At 43.1% G+C, this 19990-nt stretch overlaps 1 protein-coding gene and 2 long non-coding RNA genes across 3 annotated transcripts in view; 2 read left to right on the forward strand and 1 right to left on the reverse strand.

Moving 5' to 3' along the window:
- Positions 1–19990, forward strand: part of stab1 (stabilin 1) — a 285696-nt gene that overhangs the window by 168098 nt on the left and 97608 nt on the right. The gene's annotated exons all lie outside the window — the stretch shown is intronic.
- Positions 873–18533, reverse strand: LOC117505332. Its single transcript, XR_004559073.1, has 3 exons — positions 18522–18533; positions 17195–17202; positions 873–1069 (listed from the first exon to the last, which is right to left on the reverse strand). It is a non-coding gene; the product is annotated as an uncharacterized LOC117505332 (long non-coding RNA).
- LOC117505324 lies at positions 14804–16028 on the forward strand. The gene is made up of 3 exons (XR_004559072.1): positions 14804–14830; positions 15704–15760; positions 15958–16028. It is a non-coding gene; the product is annotated as an uncharacterized LOC117505324 (long non-coding RNA).

The raw sequence follows: 19990 nt of genomic DNA on the forward strand, positions 1-19990 counted from the left end.
TTCTACTTTCTTTTTAATAATAGCTCAATTTCATAGCCTTAAGAGTGTGCATATCATGAATGCTTGGTCTTGTTGGATTTGTGAGAATCTACTGAATCTACTGGTACCTTGTTTCCCATGTAACAATAAGAAATATACTCAAAACCTGGATTAATCTTTTTAGTCACATACCACTACTATTATTCTGAACATTACTGTATATACAAATACAGATTTATTTGGAAAAACCAACACACACATTATAGTAACTTGTGTGTTGGTTTTCATAAACCGACCAACCATTGATGATAGGAAGCTCCATTTTCCCATAATGCCTTTTGGCATGTGTGTGTGTAAATGCTAAATCCTTCCAAATTAGTACATTACTTTAAAACTAAAACATATACCTGATATTTTCAGGTGACGTTAATTTCGATAACCTGTCCGAAATGAGTTTGTTTAAAATTTTAACCATAAGTTAAAACTGCCTTGCTGTGCATGACTCCTCCCACATGTCTGAAAATAAATGATCTTTTTTTCTTCTCTTCTTTTGTCTCTGGTAGGCAGGTCTTCTCTGCTGGCAGAGGACTGAGCTCTACCTCTCATAGCTGTCTGTCTGCTACAAAACACTTATCAGGCAGGAACTATAATGTGTGATTTCAGGCTTTACAAATGATTTTTAACTGTTAAGCTTTATTCACTATGCCCACAAAAAGATATTAGCAGTCTAAAAGTCATCGGAATTAAATTTCGCTTAAGTTAATTGGTCCGCTGATGGTTTTCAAAGTTAGCTGAAAGGCTAATCAGCTAACAAAAAAGTTAGCATTGCTAATTAGTGGTTAGCAGATTAGCGGAACTGTGCCCACCACTGTGTTGATGTTGTAGTAAGTGTGTTGCCTCTTGGTGAAACAGCTCTTCTTAGAGTTTCACATGATATTTTAATGCGCAGAGATGCAGATGAATATTCGGTACTTGTACTTTTGGATCTGTCTACAGCTTTTGACACTGTTGATCATGGTGTTTTATTTGAGAGATTAAGGACATGGGCGGGCATTTTTGGGTCAGCCCTAGATTGGTTTTTATCCTATCTCTCTAATACCAGTTTTTCTGTTGCTGCAGCTAAATATACAGTTGTATGTAAAAGTTTGGGTACCTCTGATAATTTTCATGATTTTCCTTTATAAATCATTGGTTGTCTGGATCCGAAATTTCAGTTAAATATATCCTATAGCAGATGAACACACTGATATTTGAGAAGTGAAATGAAGTCTCTAGTATTTACAGAAAGTGTGGAATAATTATTTAAACAAAATTAGGCAGGTGCATAAATTTGGGCATTTTGTCATTTTGTTGATTTTAATACATTAAGCACTAATTATTGGAACACAAAATTGGTTTGGTAAGCTCATTGACTTTGACCTCCTTACACAGATGAATCCAATCATGAGAAAGTGTTGGGAAAGTGTAGTGACACGGACCCACAACAGGGGGCGTAAATGAACGGACAATGGATAAGCCAAAAATAACAATTTAATGTTGTGATGTGTGACGGAATACAGACAATTGCAGTTGAGAAGTACAGTCAATCGTACAAAAGGTGACGTGTGGACAGGCTCGAGGATAGAAGACGTCTGTCCAGAGAAGAGCCGGATCCCACACGGCTTCCACCGCCAACGGATCTGAAGAACACCGGAGCCGCCAAGTCCTGGGTCCCCAGGTGGCCACCGTCTCCAACTGTCAGACCTCGTACTGCTGGCAGAAACAGAAACAGTTAATGGTGGGTGTGTGAATACACACCCAGTAATCTCTCAGTACTCAGTTCCTCCGGGAGGGAGAACCTCCACCTCCAAAATAGGAACACCCGTGCAGCTCCTGTCAGTCGCTTCTCTGGATGGAGTGAGAGGCGAAGACGTCGCAAACCCACACTATGCACCAATCCAGCAGAAGACTGTATCCACAGGAACAACGGCTGCACACAGAACAATATTTAGTCACGGTAAGGCACAGCAGAGAAGGTTACCTGAGTGGTAGCTGATTTCTCGGCGGGGAGGTGGAGTTGCAGTCCGGCTTTTATAGTGATGTGGATGATGATAGTAGAATGAGTGACAGCTGGTGCTGTTGATGAGTGACAGCTGTCACTCTCTGTTGCTCCGACGCTCTCTCGTGCTTGAAGCCCGCACTTCAAGCAGGGCGCCCTCTGGTGATGGTAGGCCAGCAGTACCTCCTCTTCAGCGGCCCACATAACAGGACCCCCCCCCGGGCCGGGAGACACCCGACCAGGCTTGTCCGGATGCCGCCGGTAGAAGTTGGCCAGGAGGGCCAGATCCAGGATGAAGCTCCTCTTCACCCAGGAGCGTTCTTCAGGTCCATACCCCTCCCAGTCCACTAGATACTGGAACCCCCGACCCCCGACGGACATCCAGGAGCAGACGCACGGTCCATGCCGGCTCCCCGTCGATGATCCGGGCAGGAGGCGGCGCAGGTCCGGGGGTGCAGAGTGGTGAAGTGTGGTAGGGCTTGAGATGTGACACATGGAAAACAGGATGAATCCGCAGTGAAGCTGAAGCTGCCAGCTTCACTGCGGATTCCGGACTGAGGACTTTCAGGATGGGGAATGTTCCAATAAATCTGTCCTTGAGTTTTTGGGATTCCACTTGAAGAGGGATGTCCTTGATCGATAGCCAAACCTCCTGCCCGGGCTCATATGCAGGGGCCGGGGAACGCCAGCGGTCTGCATGGGCCTTGGCCCTCGTCCGGGCTTTGAGCAGGGCAGAACGGGCGGTACGCCACACCCGACGGCACTTCCTTAGGTGGGCCTGGACCGAGGGTACCCCGACCTCTCCCTCCACGAGCGGGAACAATGGGGGCTGGTACCCCAAACACACTTCAAACGGGGAGAGGCCGGTGGCCGATGACACTTGGCTATTGTGGGCGTTCTCGATCCAGGCCAGATGGTGACTCCAGGCCGTCTGGTGCGCGGAGGTCACGCAGCAGAGGGCCTATTTCCAAATCCTGGTTCACCCGCTCTGCCTGTCCATTCGTCTGGGGATGGTACCCGGAAGAGAGACTCACGGTGGCCCCCAGTTCCCTGCAGAAACTCCTCCAGACTTGAGAGGAGAACTGAGGACCACGATCAGAGATGATGTCTGATGGAATCCCATGCAGACACACGACGTGGTGGACCAGGAGGTCTGCAGTCTCCTGGGCCATTGGGAGCTTCGGGAGGGCCACGAAGTGGGCCGCCTTGGAGAACCGGTCCACTATCGTGAAGATGGTGGTCATGCCCTTGGACGGCGGGAGGCCTGTGACGAAGTCCAGGCCAATGTGGGACCAGGGCAGATGAGGCATGGATAAAGGCTGGAGGAGACCTTGGGTCTTATGATGGTCCGCCTTGCCCCTGGCGCAGGTGGTACAGGCCTGGACGTATTCCCGGACATCGGCTTCCATAGACGCCCACCAGAAGCGCTGCCGGACCACTGCCATGGTTCTTCGCACCCCCGGGTGGCAGGAGAGCTTGGAACCGTGACAGAAGTCCAAGACCGCAGCTCTGGCCTCTGGTGGGACGTACGGTCCCCGGGTCCGGGTTCTGTGCCAGGGCCTCCCGGACGGTCTTCTCCACGTCCCAGGTGAGGGTGGCCACGACAGTGGACTTGGGGATGATGCTTTCCGTTGGGTCCGACAACTCGGCCTTGACTTCCTCCTCGTGTACCCGGGACAGGGCGTCAGATCGTTGATTCTTAGTCCCGGGGTGGTATGTGATCTGGAAGTCAAAACGCCCGAACAACAGTGACCAGCGGGCTTGCCTGGGGTTCAGACGCTTGGCGGTCCGGATGTACTCCAGGTTCCAATGGTCCGTGAAAACCGTAAATGGTACCGATGCTCCCTCCAACAGGTGTCTCCACTCCTCAAGAGCCTCTTTCACCGCCAGAAGTTCCCGATTGCTGATGTCATAGTTCCTTTCAGCCGGGGTCAACCTGCGGGAAAAATAGGCACAAGGATGGAGAAGCTTGTCGGACTCCCCGCTCTGGGATAGCACGGCTCCTATCCCTGAGTCAGAGGCATCCACTTCGACTATGAACTGGCGATTTGGATCGGGCTGCACCAGGACTGGTGCAGTCGAGAACCGGCGTTTCAACTCCCTAAACGTGGCTTTGCACCGTTCCGACCAGGTGAAGGGGACTTTAGTGGAGGTTAGGGCTGTCAGGGGGCTAACTACCTGACTGTAGCCTTTGATGAACCTCCGATAGAAATTTGCAAAGCCGAGGAACTGTTGCAGTTTCCTACGGCTTGTTGGTTGGGGCCAATCCCTCACCGCCGCAACCTTGGCCGGATCAGGGGCGACAGAGTTGGAGGAGATTATGAACCCCAGGAAGGACAAAGAAGAGCGGTGGAACTCGCACTTCTCGCCCTTCACAAACAGCCGGTTCTCCAACAACCGCTGCAGGACCTGACGTACATGCTTGACATGGGTCTCAGGATCCGGAGAAAAGATGAGTATATCGTCTAGATATACGAAGACAAACCGATGCAGGAAGTCCCGCAAGACGTCATTAACCAAGGCCTGGAACGTCGCGTGCGCATTGGTGTGGCCGAACGGCATGACCAGGTACTCAAAGTGACCTAACGGGGTGTTAAATGCCGTCTTCCACTTGTCTCCCTTCCGGATCCGAACCAGGTGGTACGCATTCCTAAGATCCAATTTGGTGAATATTTGGGCTCCATGCAGGGGCGTGAACACCGAATCCAACAGAGGTAACGGGTATCGGTTGCGAACCGTTATTTCATTCAGCCCTCTGTAATCGATGCATGGACGGAGTCCGCCGTCTTTCTTACCCACAAAAAAGAAACCCGCACCCATCGGGGAGGTGGAGTTCTGGATCAACCCGGCAGCTAAAGAATCCCGGATGTAGGTCTCCATTGATTCACGCTCTGGACGAGTGAGGTTAAGCAGGGGGAGCTGTTGCCACACGGAGCTCTCTGGCTGTGGAGCGTACGGACGGCGGCACCCTTTCGGACCCGGAAGGAAGAGGGACAGCTCATGCCCGGCCACGGCCCCCGCCCTGCTCCCGACAATGTTCCTCTAATCGGTTATCTAATCGTATAACCAGGTTAAAACCTTTATAGGTTTTATTCAGATAATAATGGACTCCTTCAACAAAAGACTAGATGGTGTTATAACAGATCTGTGTGACCTTAAAGTAAGCCTTCAATATACTCAGAAGGAGGTTGATGATGTAAAGTTAATTTCTGATAATCTGTCACGCAAGTGTAAAGAAATAAGAAAAGACATGTCTGTCTTTGATTCCACATACAACAATGTGGTTAGCAAATTTGCAAATTTGATTACCTGGACAATCAGTCTCGACGGAATAATTTGGTGTTTGACGGAATTCAGGAGTCTGAGCATGAGAAATGGTCTGACTCTGAGAACAAGATTAGGAAGATCATCTCTGAAAAACTTAAGCTAGATCCAAGGCATATTGAAATGAAGCGTGTGCATCGTAGTGGTAATAAACCAAGACAAGGTGATGAACCCAGACCAATTGTAGTAAAGTTCTTAAGGCATAAGGATCGGATGGCTGTGCTGGAAAAGGCAAAGTTTTTAAAGGGATCAAGCATTTACATTAATGAAGATTTTTCTGACGCGGTGAGACAAAAAGGCAAAGAGCTGATTCCAGAAATGAAAAGGGCAAGACAACGAGGTGACATTGCATATTTAATATTTGACAAACTTATCGCCCATCGACCAACAAAGCCAACAAAGGTTTGACATGCATTTTTTTTCTTAGTATCCCTACGTGATTTTGGACTCATTGTCCATCAACTCCATGAATTGTGATAACAAATGCATAAAATGTCAGAATCAATTAGGTTTACAGTTTATTACTTGTTCTCTTTGTAAAAATGTATTTCATCTTAAATGTGCATATTTTTCTAACAGAACTAAGAAAATAGATTGTACATGGATCTGTGAAAGTTGTTGCTTAATGTTCCCATTCTCTTCACTGAATGATGAAGAGTTTGAAAGATATCTTCTTGATAACTATGATGGCTTCGCTGTAAACGAGACTTTGTTATTCAACCCTTTTGAACTTGATCAAGATGATGTAACTCGTAGATTACAAGCTGATCCTGATAGGAATTTTTTCTCTAATGTAAATAACCCTAATTCATGTGATTATTATGATGAACTCAGATTTAAACATCCTCTTCAATCTTATCCTAATCCTTATAAAACATTTTCAGCATTACATTTAAATATTTGTAGTCTTCCAAACAATTATGATAAATTGACACATTTTGTATCCTCTTTGAATCATGAGTTTTCTGTAATTGCCCTTACAGAATCATGGCTGACTGGGCAGTGCAAAGACACTGGCTTGTACGAATTGCCACTTTATAACTCTTCGCACTTTGTCAGACAATCAAGGTCTGGAGGAGGGGTTTCAATATTTTTACATAAAAATCTAGATTTCAATGTCCGATTTGATCTTATGAATTCAAGTGAATCTGATTTTGAATCAATTTTCATAGAAATATTGTCTGATAGTAGAACAAAAAATCTTATCATTGGTTGTATTTATAGGCCACCAAATACAGATGTTGTAAATTTCAACCAGTGTTTTTCAAATATTCTGGAATTCATTAACAGAGAGGATAAAATCTGTCAAAATCTTGGCGACTTTAATATAAATTTGTTCAATAGGGAAACTCATTCTGCAATGAATAATTTCTTAAATTACCTCAATTACCAAACCGAAAAGACTTACAGAATATTCTGCTACATTAATAGATAATATTTTATTTAATAATTTAAATTATGCAATGACATCTGGAATATTGTTTATGGATATTTCAGATCATTTTCCAATATTTCAAATTGTGGAATTGGAAAATTGTTATATGCTAAATAAGAAGTCTACTACTTACTATAGAAATTTCAATATTACTAATAAAATGAAATTAAGAGACTAATTGAGAACATATCCTTTGAAAAAATATATATGGAAACAGATCCCAATTTAGCCTATCAGGTGTTCATGCAAATGTTCAATGAAGCTTACGAAAAAATCATTTCCAATCATTAAATTATCTGGTGATACGTCCAAAAAGCAAAACCCATGGTTTTCTAGGAGACTACAAAAATCCTTATTCAGAAAAAACAAGTTGTATAAAAAAAATATTTATCATCTCCTTCACCTTTAAATTTATCAACCTATAAATTCTATAAAATTAAATACACTACGCTTGTTAGGGCTGCAAAGAAGATATAATTATTATAATACTTCAGTGACAATTTTCAAAAAATCAATATACAATATTAAAGGGCCCTGGAAAATAATCAATGAACTACTTAAAAGAAAACATGTTTATCAAAATATGTCAACCTTTTCAGATGGATCTAGAAGTTTCTCTGATCCTTTTGATATTGCTTGCAAGTTTAATAATTTCTTTTCAAATGTTGGTGCTTCTCTTGCAAAGAACATTGACTCCACAAATATAAATCCTGATGATTACATTAGGATCATTTCCTCTGTGGTTGAATTTGAACCCACAAACTCCAGTGAGGTTTGTGAAATCATTACTGGTCTGCGTCCATCTGCAGCTGGCCATGATGGAATAAGTACATCTGTTGTTAAATCTGTTATACATGAAATTTCGGAACCACTTACACGTATTTTTTCTTTGTCTTTGAAAACGGGCATAGTACCTTCTGATTTAAAGATTGCTAAAATAATACATCTATCTGTTTAAAAAAGGTGAGTCCTGTATCTTTTTCAAATTATCATCCTATTTCAGTCTTGCCATGTTTTTCAAAGATCTTGGAGAAACTTGTTTATAAAAGATTAAATAATCATTTGCTTAAGAACTCAATTTTATATAATTATCAATATGGTTTTTGGAAAAATCATTCAACTTATATGGCTTTGATCAAATTATTGGATAGAATTCATTTAGCTTTGGAAAATAATGAGTTTGGTATTGGTGTGTTTTTAGATCTTTCAAAAGAGCTTTCAAAGTTAAACAAATATGGATTTAAGGCAACTGTACATACGAGGTCTGTCCATAAAGTATCGTACCTTTTTATTTTTTTTTAAACTATATGGATTTGTCCAGCTCTCCACAATTTCACTGATACTTACTGGACTGGTAAGCATTGAAAGCCGAGATAGACATGTCCAAACTTGTCCTCTGACACGCCAAAACGGAGGTGTTCCTTTGTCTCACTTTCAAAGCGAATCGGTCGTGACGCGCGACGCCTCCGCGCGGCTTTCCATGACAAAATCTCTTGTTAAAAGTGAAATCTGCCGGAAAATGGCTGATGTCCAGCTCTTGTGATAACCAGAGAAAGAGCACATGATGGTCTCGTATCCACAGAGCCATCAGCTCAGAAATGGTCCGGTGGCTTGTGCCATGTCGTCGCAGTTCAGAGCCCGACGCGCTGAGTGTCCTTAAAGGGGTCCATAAAGCTGTACTAACAGACCTTATTCTCTGTGAAGCCCATAAAATTTTCACTGAAAGCCAGATAAATTTTTCGAATAGTTTCCAGGTGCCAGTCTCTAACAGCTTCTGAAAAACAATGAAAATCCGACGACGGGGCGGGACCACTCCTTCCACAAGGCGTGCTCACAGGCGAATGACATCACCAACAGGCGTGGAAAAATTCACGCATGCGCACAAGGGTTCAAGATTATCTGACGTGAAAACATATGAATCAAATCCATATAGTTTAAAAAAAAATAAAAAGGTACGATACTTTATGGACAGACCTCGTACATGGCTTATTATTTATTTATCTGAAAGAAAACAGTATGTTTCTCTAAACCTGGACTCAGATATCAATTGTATAGAGTGTGGAGTACCTCAAGGTTAAATTTTGGGACGTTATTGTTTATAATATATATTAGTGATTTTGCATCTGTTCTACTACTACATTCCCTTTGTTGTTTGCTGATGATACTATTTTTTTTATTTCCAGCAAAGATATTGATAGTTTGGTCAGGTACTTTAAAAGACGATCTTTGTAATTATTCAACCTGGTTCAAAGCCAATAGATTATCATTAAACATAAAAAGTCTGATTTTATGTTATTTGGTGGCAATAAAAAATGTAATCACGGTGTAATGAAAATTTGCATTGATAATGAAATAATATCAAGGGTCTCATCTGTATGTTTTTTGGGGGTGTGGATTAGATGAGAAACTGTCTTGGAGAGAACATATTGATCATGTTTGTAAAAAAAAAAAAAAAAAAAAAAAAACCAATTCAATAGGAATCATACCAAAATAAGATATTTAATACATCACAAACGTCTTTTAACATTACATTATAGTTTATTTTATCCATATTTAAGTTATTGTAATATTGTATGGGGAAGTGCCTTTGCAACTTCCATCCATCCATCCATCCATTTTCGTCCGCCTCATCCGAGGTCGGGTTGCGGGGGCATGCATCTCAAGCAAATCCGCCCAGGCCTCCTGATCCACACACACCTCCCCCAGCTCCTCTGGGGAAAACCCCGAGGCTTTCCCAAGCCACTGCGAGACATAGTCCCTACCAGCATGTCCTGGGTACTGTCCCCAGGGCCTCCTCCCGAGGGGACGTGCCCGGAACACCTTCTCCAGCGAGGCGTCCAGGGGGGCATCCGAAAAAGATGCCTGGCCACCTCAGCTGGCTCCTTTCAAACGTGGAGGAGCAGCGGCTCGACTCTGAGCTCCTCCCGAGTGACCGTGCTCCTCACCCTATGTCTAAGGGAGCACCCAGCCACCCTGTGGAGGAAACTCATCTCGGCTGCTTGTACTCGCGATCTTGTTTCTTTCGGTCATGAGCAAAATCTCATGACCATAGGTGAGGGTCGGAACGTAGATCGATCGGTTAAATCGATAGTTTTGCCCCCCTGCTCAGCTCTCTCTTCACCACGATGGTCCTATACAGCGACCGCATCACTGCAGACGCTGCACCGATCGTCTGTCGACCTCACACTCCATCCGTCCCTCTCCTCGTGAACAGACCCCGAGATCTTTAACTCCTCCACTTGAGGCAGGACACTCACAACAGTTTGCAAAGGTCAGGACCGTGGAATGTCCCTTTGCAACTTATATAAACAAAATATTTCTTCCACAGAAAAATTTGCTGGAATAGCTACTCGTTCGAAACCTTGTGCTCCAAGTGCACCTCTGTTTTTTTAATTGCAGCTCTTAAATATGTTCCATTTAAATATTTTCTTGACCTGTACGTTTGTTTTCAGAGCTCTCTATGATATTAAGTGGCCTTCCTTCATTAAATATTTTTTTGTGTATAACCATCAAATTCATAATTATCTGACCAGACAGGCTGCACATTTGCATTTACCGTTGCATAGAGCTACTCTTTATCAGCATCACATCAGATATCATGGCGTTAAATCTTGGAATGATATGGTACATCTTGTAAATCCATCTATCACCTTATATATATATATATATATATATATATATATATATATATATATATATATATATATATATATATAAGGCCCGAAGTGCAGGCAAGAAAAATCTCAGATAAGCTGAAGTGAAGGATGGTGAGAACAGTTATAGTCAACCCACAGACCTGCTCCAAAGACCTACATGATCTTGCTGCAGATAGTGTCTCTGTGCATCGTTCAACTATACAGCGCACTTTGTACAAAGAGATGCTGTATGATGCTGTAATGCAGAGGAAGCCTTTTCTGCGTACATGCCACAAACAGAGTTGCTTGAGGTATGCTGAAGTACATTTGGACAGCCAGCTTCATTTTGGAATTAGGTGCTGTGGACTGATGAACTAAAACTGAGTTATTTGGACATAAGGGGCGGTATGCATGGCAGAAAAAGAAACACAGCATTCCAAGAAAAATGTTTGTTTCCTTCAGTAAAATTTGGAGGTGTTTCCATCATGCTGTGGGGCTGTGTGGCCAGTGCAGGTACTGGGAATCTTGTTAAAGTTGAGGGTTGCATGGATTCCAGTCAATATCAGCAGATTCTTGAGAACAATGTTGATGAATCAGTGACAAAGTTGAAGTTACGCCGAGGCTGGATCTTTCAACAGACAACGACCCTAAACACTGCTCAAAATCTACTAAGGCATTCATGCAGAGGAACAAGTACAATGTTCTGGAATGGCCATCTCAGTCCCCAGACCTGAATATTATTGAAAATCTGTGGTGTGATTTTAAGCAGGCTGTCCATGCTCGGCAACCAACAAAGCTAGATGTTTTGTAAAGACGAATGGTCCAAAATACCTTCAACCAGAATCAGACTCTCATTGGAAGCTATAGGAAGCTTTTAGAGGCTGTTATTTCTGCAAAAGGAGGATCTACTAAATATTGATGTATTTTTTTTCTGTTGGGGTGCCAAAATTTATGCACTTGCCTAATTTTGTTTAAATAGTTTATTGCACACTTTCTGTAAATACTAGAAACTTCATTTCACTTCTAAAATATCACTGTGTTTGTCTGCTATTTAACTGAAATTTCAGATCCAGACAACCAATAATTTATAAAGGAAAATCATGAAAATTATCAGGGGGGCCCAAACTTTTGCATACAACTGTACATCCTCTTCTCCATTCTGTCATGTGGTGTACCCAAGGTTCTGTTCTGGGACCTGTTTTATATGCATTGTACTTGCTCCCACTTGGACATATTTGAGTTCCTTTAATGATGTATCATATCATTGTTATGCAGATGACATACAGCTGTACATCTCCTTTCCTCTGCAAAGTTTCTACAGTATCTGTTCTTCAAAACTGTATTGATGTCATAAAAACCTGGATGGCTGCTAACTATTTGTTACTTAATACAGCAAAAACTAAAGTCCTTGTTTCTGCCCCTGAGGAGTATGTTCCCTATCCTCTTTTGTTCATTAAGCACTCAGAATTTTAGGTGTTAAAATTTGTCCAAATTCTCAAATTTGACACACACGTTACCTGTCTTGATGTTTCTTTCACTTATGGAACATTGCCCACCTTAGAAACATTGTGTCTCGGGCTGAGCTGGAACAGATCATTCATGCTTTTATTTCTCCACATCTCAAATTACTGTAATTCGCTGTTCCCTAGCCTCAGACAGTCTTTGCTGGACCGCCATCAAATGGTCCAGAATGTGGCTGCAAGGCTCCTTACAAGTCTTCTAAGTGGTCTCATGTAACACGCATTCTGTCCTCTTTGCATTGGCTCCCAGTTCAGTTCAGACTGTAATTTAAAATATTGGTGATGACTTTTAGAGCTCTGCACAGTCAAACGGCACTTTACATCAGTGAACTCTTGCACCCGTATGTGACAAGCAGGTCTCTGAGGTCCTTGGACCAGAACCTGTTGGCTGTACCAAGGTCAGGGCTGAAGACCAAAGGAGATTGTGCATTGAGGTTGTGGCACCCAAACTGTGGCATGCACTTACGCCACACCTATGCTCTGTGGACTCTGTTGGAACTTTTAAGGAGAAGCTCAAGACCTATGTGTACAGACTTGCTTTTAACTAGTTTTATGTCATTGCTGTTTTTAGATTCTGTATTTTATTTCTGTGTTCTTAAATTCCTGTAAAGCACTTTGTTGATTTTATCTTGAAAGGTGCTACACAAATAAACTTACTTACTGGTGCAGGAGGCAGGATTACTGCCTGTGATCCAGATGTCCTTTCACCAGCCCTTCACCATGTTCTGGCCGACAGACGCGGCTCTCAAACACGCTGTCGCCTACCAGACATCGCTGGCTCTTCAGTCCTGACCACCAAGATCAGCTGACTGCGACTGTCAAGCACACATCATACGCAATGCCAAGGTGGGTAAAGTTAGAATCGGACTGCCTCAAATGTAGCACGATAACTGTGTCAGCTACGAGCAAACATCAAAGACACTGTGGATCAAATCAGACCCGGTGTCACAGACTGGATGGTCCCCCCTAAAGATTGATCCATGCTGCCTTTACTGCACATGCGTCATTTGGGAACCACAGCAGCTCGTCTGAGACGGACTCTCTTCACCCAAAATGATCAAATGGATTAATGTGATTATTAACTATCAAATGACAAAGTAAAACCTCTTAAATCATTCTAAAGTCAGTTTTAAGCAGAAACGAGGTGATAATTGGTGACGCTTTGAAATGACCGACACACAGTGAACGCAACAGGAGCAGCTCGTGGAGCCGCAGCACTCTGATCACTTCCTCCATCTTTTATGATGAAATAATGCTGAATTTATGTGTAAATGATTGTTGTACAAAAACTTCGGATATCTGTGGTTGATACAGATGATAACTGGAGGCAGTTTGAAGCAGAAAACAAGGTGATAATCAGTGAACTGCGGCTAATGACGCATGCGCAGTGAAGGCAGGGAGGAGTGACTTTTTCGTTGGGATCGTTCGGTCAGCGACACCAGTGTTATGTCAGATTGTTCTGTTAAGTCCTCTGCCTCCATCCTTTGGTTTGTGTCTCCGTGGCGACGTGAGCTGGTCTGATAAAGCTGAAAGTCAGAGATGCTGTTTGCTCCATGTTTTCCATCATTAACATTAAAGAGAATTAATCAACAACTTGGTTGAAGGAAGAAAATCATTTAAAATCACTTAACTCCACGTCTGTGATGTCACAAAGAGTCTGTGGTCACAGCAGAGTGAGACGCCACCAGCTCATTTCACTACGAACACAACCGTACACAGGAGGAGGAGCTTGTCAGTGACATCACCTACCAATGTGGTTTGTATGAATAGTGTGGAGCCCCTCTCTCTCTCTCTCTCTCTCTCTCACACCACAGAACTGTAGTTTATTGGTGTGATGTTTATCTGTGTGTGTGTGTGTGGTGGTGTGTGTGGTGTGTAGCTGATGGGCATCGGTTCGCCGGCACAAACATGCATCGTATCGCACCATGCACGGATCCTTGCTCACCTACAGCTGTGACAAGAGCCTTGTGGTGAGAAAACACTCGCACACACACCAAACAGGTGCGTGTTGGCTCCTCCCTCCTGGTTGTTGCTATGGTGACAGGTGTATTTGTTTGTGTTGATGTCTCAGTGCTACACAGAACACATGTTAATATTGGTGCCATAAAACTTGATGCATGTCCTTTTAACAGCTGTTATACAAAAATAAACCAAAATATTGCAAACACAGCAGCTGATTGGTCACTCCTATATGATGTCGTATAAAACCAGGTTGGGGAGGAGCCAAGTACAGCCCCGATTGCTCCTTTTGTTTTAAAGATCATGATTTTGGCTTTGACAGTTTCTCAGACTTTGCACAATGTGACGTAGATGAATGTAAATTTTCAAAGAATCCTGTGTTATTGTTTTTTAAAGGATATTTAGGATGATATATTCACAGTTTAGTGGTAAAACTGCTGAAACATGTTCTTTTCCTTCTTGCTGACTACCTTCGCTCTTTGTGCGTTGGACCGCCTCATGGTCGTGTTGTTGTCACGCGACCCGTCTGTTGAGATGCTGTCAGGTTTTGTTACGACCACAGACTCCACCAGGTGGTTCCACTGATGAACGCGCTTTGATTCTTAGTGAAGTCAGCTGGTTACGTTTGTGGTTGCAATGAAAAGCAGAACCAACTGGGACCATCTGTCTGGCCTGTGGTTCGAGATGGTTAACTGACTTGGCCGTGAACCCCCCCCCTCCGTCCTGCTCTGTGACGGTGTTGCTCTGGGACTGAGGTGGTTGCTGACTTTCTTTGTGTGTCTGTGTGTTCAGGGAGCTGTGTTAATTAACAGCAACGCAGCAAGAATGACGGAGCGTTTCCTCATCTTCAAAGAGGGCGTGGCCTTTGGCATTGACCAGCTGTTGGAGCCTCCTGGTCTGGGAGCGCACTGTTGACGACCTTGAGAACCGTACCACTTTTGTCAGTGCTGCTCACACCAGCATGACTAGTATTACTACCAACACTCTGTGTGTGTGTGTGTGTGTGTGTGTGTGTGTGTGGTGTGTGTGTGTGTGTGTGTGTGGTGTGTGTGTGTGTGTGTGTGTGTGTGTGTGTGCGCGCATACTGCATGAAAATATAGTAAGGTATCTCTTCTATAATACATTGCAGTTCTTAGGTAGAACTCTACTAGTGTATACTAAAGTATATCTTAAAAAAAAAAAAAAAGAAGAAGAGTAGAGCCACTCAGGTGTCTGGACTTGAGAACCAGGGATGGTAGGTTATGATATCAAGGACAGGTGGAAGGACAGATGGTAGGTGATTGTGTAAAAAGCATGGAAATGTTGTCATGAATACATGTTTTAAGAAGCATGAGTGCAGGGTGACGTATAAACGTGAGGTGCATCCAGGTGGACGACACTAAGGAAGCAGAAAAGGTACCAACAGAGGGACTGAGCTCCACCAATCACAGCTGCAGTCTTTCGTTCTTTGTCAACCACCTCTTTGTCTGGTTGGTTGCCCAGCAGCTGCTCGTCAGTTTGGAATTTGAAGTCCAGCGTTTGACTGTTGCATCACCAGTTAAACACCTTCGTGGTGGAACCGAGCAGGATTTTCAAAGAAAGCATCTAACAGCGACTCTGTCTGGAGTCACAAACTGAAAAATGTTGGTGATGCAGGTTTTGAAGATACACTTTCAAATACTTGACTTCAGATGTATAACAGCAATAACTTTAGTGAAAAAACAAATAGGCATAAACAGCCATCTGATGGGTAACCGAGTGCTGATCTCCATCTGGTTTGTCCCCTCTTCTTGGAAGCTGGACTGAAGTTTGACTCTTTTGTCTTCTATCTCAGGGAATATGTGGACGCTGTTCCCTTGTTCCACACTGTCCCTTCAAACATCAAGACATGGTAAGCTCAACCCCCTGTGCTGTGACTGCCAGTCAGTCATTACAATTCAGTGAATTCCTTGTAAGTACCACATAAGGGTGGAGCCTAGGCTCCACCCTTATGTGGTGCTTAAGTGTCATCCCACTAGGACGTGGCAGCATTTAATTCAGCACCTGCTTCCTGACCTAACTTATGTCCCGTTTCCTGCCTTCTTCCAGGGAATGACGGAACCGTGTAGGATGAGGTCCATGTCTCAGAGGAGATACTCATCATGGAGTTTCAGAGATCGCTTCACCACAGACAAACCGGCTGTAAGAGGGTCTGTAGTTTTCCCTCCTGGGTCCAAAAGTGCTGTAAAAACCACTACGGTCAAGACTGTCAAGGTAAGGCATCAAAACCTGAAGGACTTAATAAACCATCTCTGAACATCTCTGCAAACCTGTTTTTCTACAGATAGACATTTAAAATATACCCTTAACTTTGAGTGAGGTCTATCAAAGTGGCGGTTCAGTTTTTCAGGTGGTGTGGCGGCCCCTTGTGGTGATCATGGAGACTGTGATGATGGCATAGCCGGCTCAGGACTCTGCAGATGTCATAAAGGCTTCAGAGGAACAGCCTGCCAACTGTGCCAGACCAACTTCTACGGCCCCAACTGCACCGGTAAGGCAAAGATCCATCAGAATTTTACTGATGTCCAAAAACCAAACGCACAGAGGAACCGCCATCATGTGGATGTGAACGCCTCGTTTCAGCGGGAAGTAACGATTTTTAAACTCACATGTCATCTACATGTTTTACTGAAGAATTTTCCATATTTTTGTGACTGGTTTGGTCGTGTTGTGACATGGATCTGAACTGAGTCAGGTCTGAGAGTGTGCTCTGGTGCTGCATCTGCCACACTACCAGTCCTGGATGTCAACCACTCAGGCAGATAAGCAGTCCCTTCCAAGTCACTGTCTGTCCTCTGCAGTCAGCTGAGACATGGGTATGTCTTTGCCCTGCTCCAGCTGCTGGGTTCTCAGCACTGAGGCACGTAGGTGCTGGATCATGCCCCGAGACACGCACCACATGGACAGAATGTCACAGCTGATCCAGGGAGGTTGAGTCGGGATTCTTCTTGTTGAGATTCTTCAAGACATTTTGGCTCATCTCGAAAACCTTCATCAGTTCTAGTTGGATTCATTAGAGACGTAAATATTTGTCTTTTGTGGGTCACTGATGTCACAGCGATGTAACGTTAGGGGCGCCACAGCAGATCAGTTGTTTCCATCTCACCCTGTCCTCTGTATCTTCCTCTGTCTCACCAACCACCTGCATGTCCTCCATCAGCACATCCATAAACCTTCTCTTTGTCCACCCTCTTCTCCTCCTGCCTGGTGGCTCCATCCTCAGCATCCTTCTGCCTATATACCCTGGGTCCCTCCTCTGCACATGTCCAAACCATCTCAGTCTCACCTCTCTGACTTTGTCTCCAAACCGCCCCACCTGAGCCGTCCCTCTGATATGTTCATTCCTAATCCTGTCCATTCTCGTCTCTTCCAAAGAGAATCACATCTTCAGCTCCGCCTCCTGTCTTTTTGTTAGTGCCACCGTCTCTAAGCCGAACAACATAGCTGGTCTCACTATTTCAATTTAATTTCAATATATTTAATTTATATAGCGCTTCACACAAGTAAGGTCTAACCTTACCAACCCCTAGAGGAAGAACACAGGAGACAGTGGTAAGGAAAACCCCCCTCTGATGATACTGAGGAAGAAACCTCAAGCAGACCAGACTCAGAGGGGTGACCCCTGTTTGGGCCATTCTAACAGTTACAGTAGTATTCAGAATAATAGTAGTGCTATGTGACTAAAAAGATTAATCCAGGTTTTGAGTATATTTCTTATTGTTACATGGGAAACAAGGTACCAGTAGATTCAGTAGATTCTCACAAATCCAACAAGACCAAGCATTCATGATATGCACACTCTTAAGGCTATGAAATTGGGCTATTAGTGAAAAAAAGTAGAAAAGGGGGTGTTCACAATATAGTAGTGTGGCATTCAGTCAGTGAGTTTTTCGATTTTGTGGAACAAACAGGTGTGAATCAGGTGTCCCCTATTTAAGGATGAAGCCAACATCTGTTGAACATGCTTTTCTCTTTGAAAGCCTGAGGAAAATGGGACGTTCAAGACATTGTTCAGAAGAACAGCATAGTTTGATTAAAAAGTTGATTGGAGAGGGGAAAACTTATACGCAGGTGCAAAAAATTATAGGCTGTTCATCTACAATGATCTCCAATGCTTTAAAAGGGACAAAAAAAAAAAAAAAAACAGACGCGTGGAAGAAAACAGAAAACAACCATCAAATGGATAGAAGAATAACCAGAATGGCAAAGGCTCACCCATTGATCAGCTCCAGGATGATCAAGACAGTCTAGAGTTACCTGTAAGTGCTGTTGGTCTATTAAACATTAGGTCTCTTTCTTCTAAGTCCCTGTTGGTAAATGATATAATTTGATCAACGTATTGATTTATTCTGCCTAACAGAAACTTGGTTACAGCAGGATGAATATTTGTTTAAATGAGTCAACACCCCCGAGTCACACTAACTGTCAGAACGCTCGTAGCACGGACCGAGGCGGAGGATTAGCAGCAATCTTCCATTCCAGCTTATTAATTAATCAAAAACCTAGACAGAGCTTTAATCATTTGAAAGCTTGTCTCTTAGTCTTGTCCATCCAAATTGGAAGTCCCAAAACCAGTTTTATTTGTTATTATCTATCGTCCACCTGGTCGTTACTGTGAGTTTCTCTGTGAATTTTCAGACCTTTTGTCTGACTTAGTGCTTAGCTCAGATAAGATAATTATAGTGGGCGATTTTAACATCCACACAGATGCTGAGAATGACAGCCTCAACACTGCATTTAATCTATTATTAGACTCTATTGGCTTTGCTCAAAAAGTAAATGAGTCCGCCCACCACTTTAATCATATCTTAGATCTTGTTCTGACTTATGGTATGGAAATAGAAGACTTAACAGTATTCCCTGAAAACTCCCTTCTGTCTGATCATTTCTTAATAACATTTACATTTACTCTGATGGACTACCCTGCAGTGGGGAATAAGTTTCATTACACTAGAAGTCTTTCAGAAAGCGCTGTAACTAGGTTTAAGGATATGATTCCTTCTTTATGTTCTCTAATGTCATATACCAACACAGAGCAGAGTAGCTACCTAAACTCTGTAAGGGAGATAGAGTATCTCGTCAATAGTTTTACATCCTCATTGAAGACAACTTTGGATGCTGTAGCTCCTCTGAAAAAGAGAGCTTTAAATCAGAAGTGTCTGACTCCGTGGTATAACTCACAAACTCGTAGCTTAAAGCTGAACCCGTAAGTTGGAGAGGAAATGGCGTCTCACTAATTTAGAAGATCTTCACTTAGCCTGGAAAAAGAGTTTGTTGCTCTATAAGAAAGCCCTCCGTGAAGCTAGGACATCTTTCTACTCATCACTAATTGAAGAAAATAAGAACAACCCCAGGTTTCTTTTCAGCACTGTAGCCAGGCTGACAAAGAGTCAGAGCTCTATTGAGCTGAGTATTCCATTAACTTTAACTAGTGATGACTTCATGACTTTCTTTGCTAACAAAATTTTGACTATTAGAGAAAAATTACTCATAACCATCCCAAAGATGTATCGTTATCTTTGGCTGCTTTCAGTGATGCCGGTATTTGGTTAGACTCTTCTCTCCGATTGTTCTGCCTGAGTTATTTTCATTAGTTACTTCATCCAAACCATCAACATGCTTATTAGACCCCATTCCTGCCAGGCTGCTCAAGGAAGTCCTACCATTATTTAATGCTTCAATCTTAATATGATCAATCTATCTTTGTTAGTTGGTTATGTACCACAGGCCTTTAAGGTGGCAGTAATTAAACCATTACTTAAAAAGCCATCACTTGACCCAGCTATCTTAGCTAATTATAGGCCAATCTCCAACCTTCCTTTTCTCTCAAAGATTCTTGAGAGGGTAGTTGTAAAACAGCTAACTGATCACCTGCAGAGGATGGTCTATTTGAAGAGTTTCAGTCAGGTTTTAGAATTCATCATAGTACAGAAACAGCATTAGTGAAGGTTACAAATGATCTTCTTATGGCTTCGGACAGTGGACTTACTCTGTGCTTGTTCTGTTGGACCTCAGTGCTGCTTTTGATACTGTTGACCATAAAATTTTATTACAGAGATTAGAGCATGTCATAGGTATTAAA

Source organism: Thalassophryne amazonica, chromosome 3 (genome assembly GCF_902500255.1).
Source record: "Thalassophryne amazonica chromosome 3, fThaAma1.1, whole genome shotgun sequence".
In the NCBI taxonomy this organism is placed as follows: domain Eukaryota; kingdom Metazoa; phylum Chordata; class Actinopteri; order Batrachoidiformes; family Batrachoididae; genus Thalassophryne; species Thalassophryne amazonica.